We start from the raw sequence: 18344 nt of genomic DNA, 5'->3' as shown, positions 1-18344 counted from the left end.
CCTGGAATGCTTCAGTGCAAGAGGTGTCACGACAGTCCCGAGTTCAAATCCAGGCTGTATCACATCCGGCCCTGATTGGAAGTCCCATAGGGTAGTGTACAATTGGCCCTGCATCATCCGGGTTTGGCTGGGGTAGGCTGTCATTGTAAATAAGAATGTGTTCTTAATGTTCTTAACTGCCTTGCCTAGTTAAATAAAGGTTATATATTTTTTTAAATGCTGTGGTAGCCATGCTGGTTAAGTGTGCCTTGATTTCTAAATAAATCACAGACAGTGTCACCAGAAAAAGATCACCACACCTCCTCCATGCTTCACGGTGGAAACTACACATGCTGAGATCATCCGTTCACCTACTCTGTGTCTCACAAAGACACGGGGGTTGGAACCAAAAAAATCAGTTTGGACTCATCAGACCAAAGGACAGATTTTCACTGGTCTAATGCCCATTGCTCGTGTTCCTTGGCCCAAGGGAGTCTCTTCTTCTTATTGGTGTCCTTTAGTAGTGGTTTCTTTGCCGCAATTCACACAGTCTCCTCTGAACAGTTGATGTTGAGATGTGTCTGTTACTTGAACTCTGTGAGGCATTTATTTGGGCTGCAATCTGAGGTGCAGTTAATTCTAAATAATTTATCCTCTGCATCAGAGGTAACTCTGGGTCTTCATTTCCTATGGCGGTCCTCATGAGAGCCAGTTTCTGAATCAGGATTGGTTAACATCTAGCTCTGATCAACTCAAAATTCCATGCAATACCTATAATCTCACCCAGATTGTCAACAGTGTAACTAGGTTGAATATAAAGTGTCCTCTGGAATCCTCTTCGATTGATTTGATCTTAACCAATACTCCTCATCGTTTTAATGCTTCTGGTATTTTTGCAAATGACGTACAGTTGAAGTCGGAAGTTTACATACACCTTAGCCAAATACATGTAAACTCAGTTTTTCACAATTTCTGACATTTAATCCTAGTAACAATTGCCTGTCTGAGGTCAGTTAGGATCACCACTTTATTTTAAGAATGTGAAATGACAGAATAATAGTCGAGAGAATGATTTATTTCAGCTTTTATTTCTTTCATCACATTCCCAGTGGGTCAGAAGTTTACATACACTCAATTAGTATTTGGCAGCATTGCCTTTAAATTGTTTAACTTGGGTCATTTCGGGTAGCCTTTCACAAGCATCCCACAATAAGTTGGGTGAATTTTGGCCCATTCCTCCTGACAGAACTGATGTAACTGAGTCAGGTTTGTAGGCCTCTATGCTCGCACACGCTTTTTCAGTTCTGCCCACAAATTTTCTATAGGATTTGGGTCAGGGCATTGTGATGGCCACTCCAATACCTTGACTTTGTTGTCCTTAAGCCATTTTGCCACAACTTTGGATGTATGCTTGGGGTCATTTGGAAGACCTATTGGCGACCAAGCTTTAACTTGTGTCTTGACTGATGTCTTGTGATGTTGCTTCAATATATCCACATAATTGTCCTCCTCATGATGTCATCGATTTTGTGAAGTGCACCAGTTCCTCCTGCATCGAAGTACCCCCACAGCATGATGCTGCCACCCCTGTGCTTCACGGTTGGGATGGTGTTCTTCGGCTTGCAAGCATCCCCATTTTTCCTCCAAACACAATGATGGTCATTATGGCCAAACAGTTCTACTTTTGTTTCATCAGACCAGAGAACATTTCTCCATGTGCAGTTGCAAACCGTAGTCTGGCTTTTGTATAGCGGGTTTGGAGCAGTGGCTTCTTCCTTGCTGAGTGGCCTTTCAGGTTATGTCGATATAGGACTCGTTTAACTGTGGATATAGATACTTTTTTTTTTACATCTTCACAAATTATAGTTTGTTAAAAGACATTTGTGGAGTGGTTGAAAAACCTAAGTGTATCTAATATTCTGACTTCAACTGTAAGTGATCACTGTGCTATTGACTTTGTGAGAGATGGTAAAATTCCTAATTGATCTCCACGTGTCATTATGAAAAGATACTGGAAGCAGTTTGATATTCAAGGTTTTTTACAGTATGTATTTAGCATTGAATGGAATATAAATGATGTTGAACTAGCCTTTTCTTACTTCCAGAATGCATTTCAGGATGTACGCAATAGGCATGCCCCTTTCAAAAAATTCAGGATTAAGGACAGAGAGAAAGAACCCTTGGTGTAATGATGAACTTACTAAAATCATAAGGAAATGAAATGCTATGTGGGCTAAAGCAAGAGGTTCTGGTTCGGCGGATGATTGGATGGCTTTTAACATTTTAGAAATCTGTGATTGGCTATGAACAGAAAACTGAAAGCAGACCACTACCTTAAATATACTTTGGATAATTGAAATAATCCCTCCAAGTTTTGGCAAGTAGTGAAAGGTTTGGAGTACAAAATATATACACAGCTTCCCAAACAATTGTTGGTAGACACACAGATTGTAACAGAGAGAACCTCTATTATGAAAGCCTTAAATCTAGATGCAGGCAGTTTATTTGAAAAGGTTAAAGGTCTAAATGAGCCCCCTGTGAATTTACCTGACACCCCTGTGCACTCCTTCACCAGGTTCTCCTTCTCATCCTTCTCTGTTTCAGATGTGCGCAAAGTACTGAAAGAAATTGATAGAAAGAAATCCCCTGCCCCGGTGATCTTGAGCCCCACCTCCAACACCTAGCTGGAGACATCATTGCTCCCCCTTAACATGTATTTTTAACCTCATGCTTGACGTTAGGGAAATCACAAAGTTATGGAAATCTTCTTTTGTACTGCCTCTCCTGAAAGGTGGAGATCCATCCACAACTATCGACACATATCAAAATTATCCGTACTGTCTAAGGTACCTGAGTCCTTAGTTAGTAGGCAGCTAAAGGCCTACAACCAAGAAACAACATCATTAAATGGAATGCCATCATGTTTTAGGTCTGGCTATGGCACTGTTTCAGCAAAATTGAAGGTTTTAAATTACATCCACTGTGCTCTTGACAAGAAGTTACATTGTGTGTCTTTATTGATTTGTCGAAGGTATTTGACACCGTGGGCCATGCTGTGTTGGTGCAAAGTTTAAAATGTTGTGCAATTACTGGTCATGATCTAGATTGGTTTATAAATTACCTATCAAATCGTACACAATGTGTAATGAGGATGGTTGTAAATCCATAGAGTTGTGCTCAGGTATTCTGCAAGTGGTAGTAGTTAATCTTCAGCATTTGAAATGCCCAAAGAGCATTTAACACCATACAACAGAATCTGTATGATTTGAAGCTGGTTCTGAATCAAACATTTTCTAACGCCAGGCATGTTACTAATCATGTCATTGCTACATTGGATGGAGAAACTATAGAGCAAGTCAAAGTGTACAAATATTTGGGAGTGTGGGTGCATGACAAGCTAAGTTTCACTGTTCATGTGGAGAACTTGATAAGGAAGCTCAAGCTGAAAATAGTTTTTTTATTACCGGCATAAGGATTATTTTTCTCTGGAGGCCAGGAAGGAGCTGGTACAATGTACATTATTGGCAGCTTTAGATTTGAGTGATGTTATATATATATGCAGGCCTCAACCACTACCCTGAGAGCACTTGATTCAGTATATCATGCGGCCCTCGGGGTCAAAAACATCTAACACATCATTGTGATCACTACAGAGCTGGTTGGCTGGTCATCATTGACCTTGCATAGGCTTAAACACTGGTACACACTGATATTTAAGGCCATATTGGGTACAATGCCACTTTATCAGGAAAAAAATATCAATTGCAATCCTATTCTAATTTGCTTTTAACAATTTGCATATCGCCCAAACAGATCCACAGATGATGCAATCTCTATATACAGCTCAGCGTTCAACACCATAGTACCCTCAAAGCTCATCACCAAGCTAAGGAACCTGGGACTAAACACATTCCTCTGCAACTGGATCCTGGACTTCCTGACAGGCCACTCCCAGGTGGTGAGGACAACACATCTGCCACGCTGATCCTCAACACTGGAGCTCCCCAGGGGTGCGTGCTCAGTCCCCTCCTGGTACTCCCTGTTCACCCACGACTGCATGGCCAGGCACAACTCCAACACCATTATTAAGTTTGCTGACGACACAACAGTGGTCGGCCTGATCACCGACAACAACAGGACAGCCTATAGGGAGGAGGTCAGCGACCTGGCCGGGTGGTGCCAGAATAACAACCTATCCCTCAACGTATCCCTCAATGATTGTGGACTACAGGAAAAGGAGCACCAAGCATATTCCCATTCTCATCGACAGGGCTGTAGTGGAGCAGGTTGAGAGTTTCAAATTCCTTGGTGTCCACATCAACAACAAACTAGATTGGTCCAAACACCCCAAGACAGCCGTGAAGAGCCTATTCCCCCTCAGGAAACTAAAAAGATTTGGCATGGGTCCTGAGATCCTCAAAAGGTTCTACAGCTGCAACATCGAGAGCATGTTGAGAGAGAATAATTTATTCACGAGAACATAACCGCAGTGTTCAATGAGTAAATCACAGAGCTGGAACATCAGACCAGGAATGCACAATGAGACATCAGAGGGGTTTATTCGCCAGTTGGCCATGCACTTTCAAAAACGCCAGCGTCCCCCATGTTGTTGGTTGCATCACTGCCTGGTAAGGCAATTGCTCGGCCTCCAACCGCAAGGCACTTCAGAGGGTAGTGCGTACGGCCCAGTACATCACTGGGGCAAAGCTGCCTGCCATCCAGGACCTCTACACCAGGCGGTGTCAGAGGAAGGCCCTAAAAATGGTCAAAGACCCCAGCCACCCCAGTCATAGACTGTTCTCTCTACTACCGCATGGCAAGCATGGCAAGCGGTACCGGAGTGCCAAGTCTAGGACAAAAAGGCTTCTCAAAAGATTTTACCCCCAAGCCAGACTCCTGAACAGGTAACCAAATGGTTACCCGGATTATTTGGATTGTGTGCCCCCCCAACCCCTCTTTTACGCTGCTGCTACTCTCTGTTTATCTTATTTGCATAGGCACTTTAACTATACATTCATGTACATACTACCTAAATTGGCCCGACCAACCAGTGCTCTCGCACATTGGCTAACCAGGCTATCTACATTGTGTCCCACCACCCGCCAACCCCTCTTTTTACGCTTCTGCTACTCTCTGTTCATCATATATGCATAGTCACTTTAACGATACCTACATGTACATACTACCTCAATACGCCTGACTAACAGGTGTCTGTATATAGCCTTGCTACTCTTTTTCAAATGTCTTTTTACTGTTGTTTTATTTCTTTACTTAACTACACACACACACACACACATACCTTTTTTTCGCACCATTGGTTAGAGCATGTAAGTAAGCATTTCACTGTAAGGTGAAATGTAAACTTTGATTTGATGTTGGGTTATACATTTTTTTAAGCATATATTCATATTTGTCTCTGTTTCAGTAGCAAGAAGATTTAAAAATCTTGTGGATAATTTAGGTTTAGGAAAGTATTTATGAATCATAAAAACAGGTTTGGAGAGGCTTAACGCACCAAAGAAATAGTGTACAATACCCTTGTCTATTGCCTGCGCTAACCATGGAACTGCGTGTTGACACGGCCAAATGTTGTGCCATGCGTCAGGTTCAAACTGTTATGGCTTGGTCTGCACTCCGCTCCATGACAATTTAGTTAGCCTACTGTCGTGACATCGGTATCATAAATGTGACGACTGTTGTTTTTCGAATAATTAGCTATGTTCATAATTACGTGATTAAATGAATCAGGTAATCATTAACTCAGTAACCTGGGGCAGCATGGGAAAAGTTTGTTTTAATGAGTTTCCGTATCCCCAATTAACTCAAAGAATATCAGAATATCGATTTTACAGCAGTCGCTAATTCATTAATTTCCTCTACAGTCTCATCCTGAACGTTGCATAACTCGTAAATCTGCACAAACCCGGGGTCTCATTAAATCATTCCATACCAGACCAATTGAGTTGATTATTTATTTACTAACAAGCTAAATGATAATATAAGATACACATACACAAACACACAGTCTAGGTTCTTGATTAGAAACGGTTCACTCGTGGAGCAACACAATATGACACGTGTTACACAAGATGGGGATTTAGAAAGCATGCTTTCTTTCATTACATTGGTGTCAGAAGTGGTCGGACCTTGCATCCACGACAGTGCGTGTGCTTGGACGGTGAGCGCGTTCCTGTAAGATGTAGAGTCGCAAGCTAGCGCGAGGACGCTCTCTTTGAAAGGAGGGAGTAGTGTAACGACCCTGGGTTTATAAGCCGCAGAAATCAACTCTGCCGCATGTCATGCTTTTGCGGCACAGTCGATAGCGCGCCGGACCTCGGGCTCGAAGGTCAAGGGTTCGAGATCTGCTCCCTGCTGTTTCATTACATTGGAAAGAAAGAGAAGGAAAGAGAGAGTGCACTAGAGAAAAGCACACTTAGATACATTTGTAAACTATAGTTAGTTTAGCTCTAACACCTTGCCCCGAACTGCCGCTCTTAGGGGTCAGAATATACTGATGTAATTACTTGTTGAATGTCTCCGTTGGGTATCTCTGTTTTGCCCAGGGCACCGTGGGCCGAGTTCCGCTTAGTGAGAGAGGTTCGGCCAACGTCCCGTTCTCTGGGTGGTCGTCTCCTTCGTTCGCGGGTGTAAGTCTCTGATTGTCCACCAGACGTCACAATGCACCTTTTATTAGTTGTCTGTTTCCTTGCCCTCGTTCTGTGAGAGAGGTCTTCTGAGGATGGCTAATCAGCCGTGTAGATGGTTCCAGCGTTGTAATGAAAGCAGTGTAGACACACGATTCCTTGGAGAGAATAACCGGGTAGTCCTGCTTAAATTCACCTTTTTAGATACAGATACAGCCGTAGCATTGATTGTTAAGAGGTTCTTTTGTCTTCAACCTCGTGTTGCTTTTTGGGACCACGACTAGTCATAGACCTTGACTGCAGCGCACGGTCAAATGTAAATGAAGTCTGTATGTAAATTCTACCCCAGGGTAGAAAGGGCGTGTCTGTCTTCATGACAAGTTCTCTGGGGCGTATCTAGTTACGAGGTAGGGCATCAGGAATTTTACTCTGATCCAGTTTAGACAATTCAATTCACAGTTCATCTTTACAAAACATTCACTTTGATCTGGACATTTTCCACACAACGCACAGTATGCAAACATCATGTACATATTATGAAAAATCTTCAAGTTACAATGTTTTTGTTATAACATCATCATTTAACTTTTAATAACATAACAAAAACAACATAAATGTCCATATTCAATCTATCGTTGTTACCACCGTTTTGGCTGATGAAATATTTTGTCCTAAAGTCCATTTTTTGCATGCTACCGTTCTGAGGTAGATTCTCCATAGAACCCACACAAACATTCCAATCCTCCATACTGAGAGGACAAAGGATTTTGTCTGCAAATTTAAGATTTATAATCGGTGTCAGGTGTTATAACCCCCCACCCCCCGTTCAATCCTCTACACCTCTCCCCCTCTGGTGGGAATAAGAGATGTCTCTGTAGGACTGTGATCCACAGTAACCTGACCCGAACAGGCCAGTCATGACAGTCCCCCTCTGGTGCGTTCAACTTGGAAGGATTCTGCATTTTGTAACCCACCATAAGAATGACCAACGGATGTCCTGGTTTGTGGATCATCGTAGCAGTCCCCCCCTGGTGGTTTACCCTGGTAGGACTTCTGCAAGCTGTACACCACCACCAGAATGGACAAGGGAGGTCCGGCCATGGCTCTACATTCTGGCCCATCATCCAGTTGTCCCGGCTAGTGGATCTAGGCAGTAACTTAGGCAGACGTTAATAACGCACAACACTCAGGCAATACGTCATTACATTTCTTCCCCAAATGAGTGGCGTTGTGGCACCAACTAGTGGTTGTATGGGGAACTTGTTTATGGTCTATCACTTCCTAAGTGTCAAAGGAAATGAAACAAAAATGAATAAAGACATAAACAAAAGATATACAAAATATAGCTACCACACCTTAATCATCTAACTTGGACAATGTTCTATATACGTCCAAGGTCTAGGCTAAATGACTCTCTCATGGCATTGTCTCTAATATCCTGTCTAAAGTAATCCTACTTGAAGGTGGGTAGTTAAGGCACTTGGAAAAATGGCACCCTGAATGACAAAGCTAACATTGGGGACATTACGGTGCTGACCAAGCGGATTTGGGAGAGGAGGCTGGGGGTACTGTAGATGGGGTTTCAGGATCTATTGCCAACTTTCCGAAAATCGGGATCGCTTCCATTCCACGTATGATCCTAGTATAAGACCTCATTAGGTATTTCATTGCACGTGTGCGCCTGTGTACGTAGAAGGTGCACATGCCAAGGGAAATAAGACCAAGGATCATGGTAACAGTCATCATACTGTCTGGCACCGTCCAAGAACAGGCGACAGACCAATCTTTTGGCTTGTAGTCAGTCGGGTCAACAAAAAGTGTCTCATCCAGTACGCCAAGATCAACATTCATTGGTCCCTCATACTGGATTTGGTTTTGAAAGGCTCGTGGCAACTCAAGGGAACGCTTAGCAAATGCGTCAGGCATTTCAATCTCTGTGTCTATCCTGTCATCAGGAGGTTGGTATAGAGCGAGGTCATCTATGTGGATAATCGCCCCCTCTGGTACCTTAACAAAAACAGTCTGGTTGGGGAGGTTCAGTTGGGTGGTTGAGTCATGGCATTCCTAAGTCATTGTGGCGGACGCGAACGGGCTGTTAATCAACCATCGATTCCCAACTTCCACTTGTGTGATGGTGACCCCATCCCTTGCTGTTAGTTTGGTTCTACAACGTTCTTCGCTGGTGATAGGCTTAAGACCACAATGACGCTCAGTGTTATCCCTGACGGACAGTCTGCTAGCACAGAGGTAGTGGACGTCTTTGGTTAGAGTACACATTAACAGGTTAGGGGTGAGATAGAATTCTGTATTGTGTTCCTGATAAGCTACAACGAGGGGTTGTGGCAATTTTCACATGGGTACTGTTGCACCAAAATCCTACATTTAGAACCATTTTCAATCTATAGATATTCTCCAGTTCAACAATCGACAGTGTCAGACCCCAGACTATAGGCAAAATATGACTGTATCAACCTTATTGTGGTTGTAGTACCTGAGGTCAATATGTCGTGCACCATTGAGAGGGGCACTAGATATGAGGGGATTCTATTCATGGTCAAGTGGTCCATAGAAGAGGAAACTTCATGGAGAAAATCCTCCAATTTTTTTTATTTTTTATTTCACCTTTATTTAACCAGGTAGGCAAGTTGAGAACAAGTTCTCATTTACAATTGCGACCTGGCCAAGATAAAGCAAAGGAGTTTGACACATACAACAACACAGAGTTACACATGGAGTAAAACAAACATACAGTCAATAATACAGTAGAAAAATAAGTCTATATACAATGTGAGCAAGGTGAGATAAGGGAGGTAAAGGCAAAAAAATGCCATGGTGGCGAAGTAAATACAATATAGCAAGTAAAACACTGGAATGGTAGATTTGCAGTGGAAGAATGTGCATGGTAGAGATAGAAATAATGGGGTGCAAAGGAGCAAAATAAATAAATAAATACAGTAGGGGGAGAGGTAGTTGTTTGGGCTAAATTATAGATGGGCTATGTACAGGTGCAGTAATCTGTGAGCTGCTCTGACAGCTGGTGCTTAAAACTAGTGAGGGAGATAAGTGTTTCCAGTTTCAGAGATTTTTGTAGTTCGTTCCAGTCATTGGCAGCAGAGAACTGGAAGGAAAGGCGGCCAAAGGAAGAATTGGTTTTGGGGGTGACCAGAGAGATATACCTGCTGGAGCGCGTGCTACAGGTGGGTGCTGCTATGGTGACCAGCGAGCTGAGATAAGGGGGACTTTACCTAGCAGGGTCTTGTAGATGACCTGGAGCCAGTGGGTTTGGTGACGAGTATGAAGCGAGGGCCAGCCAACGAGAGCGTACAGGTCGCAATGGTGGGTAGTATATGGAGCTTTGGTGACAAAACGGATGGCACTGTGATAGACTGCATCCAATTTATTGAGTAGGGTATTGGAGGGTATTTTGTAAATGACATCGCCGAAGTCGAGGATCGGTAGGATGGTCAGTTTTACAAGGATATGTTTGGCAGCATGAGTGAAGGATGCTTAGTTGCAAAATAGGAAGCCAATTCTATATTTAACTTTGGATTGGAGATGTTTGATGTGAGTCTGGAAGTAGAGTTTACAGTCTAACCAGACATCTAGGTATTTGTAGTTGTCCACATATTCTAAGTCAGAACCGTCCAGAGTAGTGATGTTTGACGGGCGGGCAGGTTGAAGATCGGTTGAAGAGCATGCATTTAGTTTTACTTGTATTTAAGAGCAATTAAAGGCCACGGAAGGAGATTTGTATGGCATTGAAGCTCGTCTGGAGGATTGTTAACACAGTGTCCAAAGAAGGGTCAGAGGTATACAGAATGGTGTCATCTGCATAGAGGTGGATCAGGGAATCACCAGCAGGAAGAGCGACATCATTGATGTGTACAGAGAAGAGAGTCGGTCCAGGAATTGAACCCTGAGGCACCACCATAGAGACTGCGAGAGGCCTGGACAACAGGCCCTCCGATTTGACACACTGAACTCTATCAGAGAAGTATTTGGTGAACCAGGCGAGGCAATCATTTGAGAAACCAAGGCTATCGAGTCTGCCGATGAGGATGTGGTGATTGACAGAGTCGAAAGCCTTGGCCAGATCAATGAATATCCAATCCAATAACAATCAAACCAATTGGAGATGGGCATAGTCATGGTTAATGACCTCTACTAGCTTTCTTACAGACAGGAGTTTTTTTTCAGGAGAGTAGCATTTGTGTTTACCACCATAATAGTGTTCTGGAGAGACTTTCACACATGTTGTAACCTGAATGGAATGAGTAAGCTACACATTATGTTCTTGTGCTTTCCCGCTGTGCTTTACCTCAGACACCATTGCTGCCTCGGTGATCATTGTGTCTTGAGCATCGAACTCCCAAGGGGTGCATTGAATTGCACCAGATTTCGCAATGCTGCCGGCATGGTTGTTGCAATGTTTGTGACCAGGTGATTTGGAGTGTCCCTTGACTTTCTTCCAATGCACCTTTATGTCGTGTTTGGTTATGCGGTCATCGAAAGCTAGAATGGGTTCTTTGTTTTTCACTTCTTTGCCACTTGAAATAGTCATGTGCCTTTGTTTCCAAACGTCAAGTGGCATAAGAAGGTGAGTCTGGAGTAGTTTGAGTCGGTGCAAATCGCCAGCTCTGACATTTTGTGTTTCACGCAGTTTGCAGTATGATTCTTCTTCTGCGAACTGGCTGGTCTTGTTGCCTAGCTGGAATTGAAGCGGTTTGCACGGAATGTCGTTGTGCCATACCAATCCCAAACCAGCTTGCAAGTGGTCTAGATGACGGTAAGAAAAGCTTGTAATTGTCAATAAATGCTTAAATTCAAGGTCAGAATACGCATGGAGAGAAAAGTGCAAAGTACGCGCACTTAACTCAGGTCTGAATCAGGGCCTAAATGAACAATATTTAAGTTCTTCCTCAACTCTTTATTTTAAACATAGAGCAACATGCAGTGCCTGTCATATTATTTCAATTTTGGAAACATACTGTACATTTGCCTCTATTTGTGATATTTATCGATAAAATCGATGCCTGAAATCACAAAGTTTGTACAAAAGTGTGATTTTGCTTAATTACAATACAAATTGAAAACACTGTGTGCAGCTTAACCCACAGGGTGCTTAAAACTACCGTTTTAAAGACCAATTGACGCCATGACGGCATTCAAAAGCTAAAAATAAAAAATGTTCTCTGTAATTTTGCACCCCAATCTTTTCTCTGTCGCTATTTGAGTGGCAGGTCCACCTTGTGACACAGAGTATGCTCTAAATCTGTCAGGACTGGTTTTACTGGCCCCGTTTGAGTGTGATCCAAAAAAAGGTAGACAGACAGATGTAGAGGGAGAACGTTGTACAAACTCACATTGGATGATAAGATTATGAGCCCAAATGTGAAATGCAATCTTCCAGGCTCCCCACAGTTCAAGAGGCCACACTGGCTGTATTTAGTTTTATTATTTTCCCTATTGGGATTTCTCATTGAGGTTGAATGGCACCCATATGCTGTGAACTTTAAGCAGGTGGCCAGTTGGATGGATATATACATGCAGGTATCAAATGCACCTAACTTAAACCATTCTGTCATAAAGTCTTGTCATAACACAGAGAAGAGTGGGGTTCAAGTGTGTGTGTGTGTGTGTGTGTGTGTGTGTGTGTGTGTGTGTGTGTGTGTGTGTGTGTGTGTGTGTGTGTGCGCGCGCGCACATGTCACACGTGTAGTTGTAAGTACGTGCACACGTTGTATGTGTCGCTAAAGCTGTGGCCGTGTGGTGTTCTGGTGCTCATATCGTAACCATTACCCAGGAATGCAATGTCCAACTGGAACATTTATCAGAGCTGAAGTTTCTCTCTGTGACAGCTGAACATAGTGATTGTGTGATTAATGGCGTCTCATTCTTATTACCAGCAGCTCTGCAGGAGATTATTGTGTATTTGTGAGATGTTCTTCTTAATGCTCTCTTCTGATGACACAATCCTTAATATCCACTCAGTATGTGATGATCTGATTGAGCTCCGTATTAACATGCTCAACCTCTCTCAAGGGACTGTGTTTAATATTCTGTACATTCATGTTTTGCCAAATGTGTTTTGTTCATTATTGTTTGAGCTTTTCCGTAGATCTAAGCCGTTCGTTTTCATACTGCACATCAGATCTGACTTAAAGTATTTGTTTTCTTTCTTTAGCTTGAGCATTTGGTACTGAGTACCAGGGGTGGGATTTTGCACTTATGGGACTATTCCATTGGTTCCATCATGCCAGGCAAGCTCAGTCAAGTGCAGCTAAAGTATACAAATACTATTTACATCCACGAGAACTGCAAAATGTTGAAATCACCTGGTACATTTCAGATTGTCTATTTGACAGAGGAATCCATAGTCAGTTGACTATTAAAGGAGTGAACAAGACCATAAATCAATCACAAATATTAGATAGCAAAGTAATGATACAAATGATGCCGAAATTACATTTTACTTAACAGAAACACCTGTCACTCACAAGTCATTGAAATTCCCTCCAGCAAATAATAGACATGGATATGATATACAATTAGATTTGCTTCCAGTTTTGTTGACAGTCATTGTTTCCCCCCTCAAACTTTAAATTTGATCATGTTTAGACAGTTTTTTTCCCTCTCTCTCATTCTCTCTATTTTCTGCTTCATTGGGTGTTGTGAGTAGCCAGGAATAGTAGCCTTCTGTTTTTCACTGATATGATTGTCACATGGAGACATTGATCATGATGGATGAGATAGTCTTCTACTCCACACCAGGCTACTGTACATCCCAAATGGCACCCTATTCCCTGCATAGTGCACATCTCTGATCAAAATAAGTGCAGTTTTTTTAGTTTACCCTTATTTTACCAGGTAAGTTGACTGAGAACACATTCTCATTTACAGCAACGACCTGGGGAATAGTTACAGGAGAGAGGAGATGAATGAGCCAATTTGAAGCTAGGGATGATTAGCTGACCGTGATGGTATGAAGGCCAGATTGGGAATTTAGCCAGTATACCAGGGTTAACACCCTTACTCTTACGATAGGTGCTATGCAATCTTTAGCGATCACAAAGAGTCAGGACACCCATTTAACATCCCATCCAAAAGATGGCACCCTACACAGGGCAATGTCCCCAATCACTGTCCTGGGATATTTTTTTGACCAGAGGAAAGGGTGCCTCCTACTGGCCCTCCAACACCACTTCCAGCTGCATCTTGTCTCCCATCCAGGACCAACCATACTTAGCTTCAGAAGCAAGCCAGCAGTGGGATGCAGGGTGGTATGCTGCTGTAGGGAACAGGGTGTCATTTGGCATGCAGCCCCCACTCCACCCCACCCCGGATATTGGCTGCTTTTTAAAGGAGATGAGGTAACACTGTATGTCGAAATACTGCATCTTTGCATCCCAAATAGTACCCTATTCGCTATGTAGTGCACTACATATGATCAGATCCCTATGGGCCCTGGTCAAAAGTAGTGCACTATATAGAAAATATATGGCCATTTGAGAATCAGCCCATGTCTAGAAAACAAAAAGGAAGTGGCATTAAATGGAAACACAGTGGTCTCTTCTCAGGCAGATACAAGAAGATATATTTCAGGATTTATTTATAGGGATTAGGGCTTTTTCTGTCTCTAATCCCTTTGGTCATTTCGGTACATAAGGATTCTAAGATTAAAGCTAGACGGAAAAGCTAGCAAGCCGCACAGATGCAAAAAAGCAATTTGAGTTTGACTTTCGAAGGGGCGATCACATTCCGAATCCATTTTTTCTCTGCTTTTATTTCTTTATTTTGGCCTTTTTCTCTCTCGTTCTCTCTTTCTAAAGCCAGAGAGTCTCTGATTAAATACTGTTTTTCTTTTGGATTCGTGGGGCGAATTGGACTAGCTCTGGCATCTGTTGTGATAGTCTTCCGGGCACAGAGACCTTAGAGAGTATCCCAAATGGCACCCTATTCCCTATGTAGTGCACTACGTTTGACCAGGGCCCCTATAGCTACTGGTGCACCACTTGGCCTCAGCTGTTGTGTTTTAATGTATTGTCATCCATCAGAGATGCATTCTGCTACAGTCACAAGAAAAACACAGGCTTCCTTAATTGCTACATCCACTGGCTTCCAGCTTTACACACACACAGACTCCAAACGCACACAACACACACAAACATATATACACACATACACACAAACCGCCCCACGCACATTCAAATGCACTCCGCCACTACTGAGGCCACCCCAGACAACCTTCCCTGCATCCACAGATCCTCAGCGAGACTATTTCAGAAGTTCAGTCGCGAATCAAAGCCACACACACACACACACACACACACACACACACACACACACATAGAAGAGGAAAAGGTGGACCCTCCCCTTCTCTCTTTCTCGTCTGCCCCCTCTCTCTCTTCCGCCGGCAGTAATCCATGCCTTACGAGTGTGGCTTTACATTCACACATACTCAGTCAGGCTAGAGGAACACTGTGTCATCAGGTTGATGTAATCCTCAGCGTCCAGACGTCTGGGAAGATGTGTAGAATGCGGATGTGGATCTTTGAAATAGACCGTATGTGATTCCAGACTGTTTTAATCGTCTATGTAGTGGTACATCCTCCACGGCAGTCACAAATGAGATTACCCAGAATAAGCTGCCATTAACTCCTATTACTGATGATTTATGTATTGTGCGCAGCATGTAAAGTACTGTGAAGTAAAACTCATTGTCAGTGATCATATTATTATACTGCCATTATTCTTATAATTACCTAATGAGGTAGCTAACAATCATATTTTTTTTCACGTCTACGCAACACCTATGTCATACACACGATGCACAATAGGGACTACCGCTTTGATTCCCCTCAGTACCTGGAGTAAAAAAGTATTTGATACATAAAAAAACAATGATTGAACGTCAAACTATTTTATTCGTCCCATTGAGCCATGCATACTCAATCAAGCACAACTAACCACATCTGAATGATTTCAAATACTATTTGAAGTCAGGTGTCATATACGTCTATCTACACCCATCTCTCTAATTGAGTTCAATGCGTTAAATGACTTTTATATCTTTACAGTCTCAGTATGTAGGCCTAGTACTCTGAAGCACCATAAGGATTCACTTGAACTCCGGCTGACTGACGTGGCCCTGACAGTTTTGTTGGGAGATCTTTGATTTACTGTGCTCACGCACCGCCACTACAGCTCTTCTTTCCTGTTTGTGTGTGTGTCTGCATGTCAGATGCCGCTTTCATTCGCCACGTTATTCGACTGACTTGCCTATAATCTTGATACGTGAAGATGGTTTGGCTTGTTTTAATAAATCTATGTACGTAACTGGAGAGGTTGGGGGTTAGAATCTTTAAAGAGGTTGAATGTTGTTCCTCTCTGTTGTTTCGCAGACAGATCAATAAAGATTTGATTTATAGGGTGGAAACAATGTAGCAGACAGTAAAAGATGGTATCATCATGCCTTTTCCTCTACTAATATAAAACAAGTATATCAATCTATTACTAATTTGGATAGTTGCCATGGCGCCCTGGTAGCAGCCTAGACGGAGAGCTCCTGTAAATGTGTGCATATTTATTTTAAAGTGTTTTTTTTATTATTGTTTTTGGAACCAACATTTTGATAATGTTTTGTTTGCATTGCATATATCTGGTGGTTTTGAGGCACACATTTTCAGATTGACTGACAGGGTAAATATTTTTGGCTTGGCTAGCTTGCTAATCTGCTGGCTAATGTTTTTTTTTTAAATGCATCTAGAAACAGTACCAGCCAGTTCCTGATCTTTTGTGAGGAGTTGCCGGAAGCGTGAGAGGAATGGGAGATGGAGGAATACAGTGCTGAGGCTGAGGGCTCGTAGTGAGGACGAGTGGCTGCTATTCTGAACTAGAGGAGGAGGAGAAGTCCAGTGGCTATATGACTCAGGCTAGTTCCCAGACTTGCCCTCTACAAGATCATCAGCAGACTTCATCACCATCATCTTCCATCTTCCAAAGACTTCCTTCTCTGACTATGACCCCCCCCCCCCCCCCCCATCCTGTGTTGCCAGGTATAACCTGCAATTTACCTTTCATGTCTCGTGAATTGGCACCAAAATGGAGGAACAGCTCTGGTGTTCAGCTCTGAATATCTGCAATCATGCAGCTGGTGCTGGCCTGTGAACTCTAAATAATCCCTCACACTGGCATCGCACCATAGCCTAAAATAATGATGGCACATTATCTTGGCTAACAACATATTTCCTTGTCGAGGGCAATTTGGCAACCACCTTGATTGTATTGCCCGACAAGCCTGTAGAATTGTGCTCGGAGAATGGGTGAAAAGACACCCCCCTAACACACACTGTGTTTTCTGTGATTGATTAGCACAGTGACATTGGTACAATAGCTCCGAGGCGGTGAGATCCCTAAATAGAAAGTTTGAAGCAACAGCGAGGCGAGCCAAGAATTCTGATCAGCTGTTAATGTGAGGAGAGAAGAAATTTCCTGGGCCCAGATTCACAAAACCTCCTTAAGAAGAAATGTCTTCTTAACCAGCATTTTTTCCTCAACCATAGACTTAAGAAGAAAATTAAGCAAAGTTGCTATTCCTCAAAGGTTCTTAGAAATTGTCTTGCGCTATTTCTTATGCTTCTCTTAAGCAAAAAGTTAAGAAGAGTTTTCAATTCTTGAAAATATAGTTTGTGAAAAATTTTATTTTTTAATTTCACCTTTATTTAAACAGGTAGACCAGTTGAGAACAAGTTCTCATTTACAACTGTGACCTGGCCAAGAAAATGCAAAGTACAACAACACAGAGTTACACATGGGATAAACAAACGTACAGTCAATAACACAATAGAAAAGGTCTATCTATATACAGTGCTCGGTATTCGGCCCCCTTGAACTTTGCGACCTTTTGCCACATTTCAGGCTTCAAACATAAAGATATAAAACTGTATTTTTTTGTGAAGAATCAACAACAAGTGGGACACAATCATGAAGTGGAACGACATTTATTGGATATTTAAAACTTTTTTAACAAATCAAAAACTGAGAAATTGGGCGTGCAAAATTATTCAGCCCCCCTAAGTTAATACTTTGTAGCGCCACCTTTTGCAGCGATTACAGCTGTAAGTCGCTTGGGGTATGTCTCTATCAGTTTTGCACATCGAGAGACTGAATTTTTTTCCCATTCCTCCTTGCAAAACAGCTCGAGCTCAGTGAGGTTGGATGGAGAGCATTTGTGAACAGCAGTTTTCAGTTCTTTCCACAGATTCTCGATTGGATTCAGGTCTGGACTTTGACTTGGCCATTCTAACACCTGGATATGTTTATTTTTGAACCATTCCATTGTAGATTTTGCTTTATGTTTTGGATCATTGTCTTGTTGGAAGACAAATCTCCGTCCCAGTCTCAGGTCTTTTGCAGACTCCATCAGGTTTTCTTCCAGAATGGTCCTGTATTTGGCTCCATCATCTTCCCATCAATTTTAACCATCTTCCCTGTCCCTGCTTAAGAAAAGCAAGCCCAAACCATGATGCTGCCACCTCCATGTTTGACAGTGGGGATGGTGTGTTCAGCTGTGTTGCTTTTACGCCAAACATAACGTTTTGCATTGTTGCCAAAAAGTTCCATTTTGGTTTCAGCTGATCAGAGCACCTTCTTCCACATGTTTGGTGTGTCTCCCAGGTGGCTTGTGGCAAACTTTAAACGACACATTTTATGGATATCTTT

The sequence above is a fragment of the Oncorhynchus clarkii genome, chromosome 14 (assembly GCF_045791955.1).
Source record: "Oncorhynchus clarkii lewisi isolate Uvic-CL-2024 chromosome 14, UVic_Ocla_1.0, whole genome shotgun sequence".
Taxonomy (NCBI): domain Eukaryota; kingdom Metazoa; phylum Chordata; class Actinopteri; order Salmoniformes; family Salmonidae; genus Oncorhynchus; species Oncorhynchus clarkii.
The sequence above is the reverse complement of the archived record's forward strand: the minus strand, read 5'-3'. Positions refer to the sequence as shown.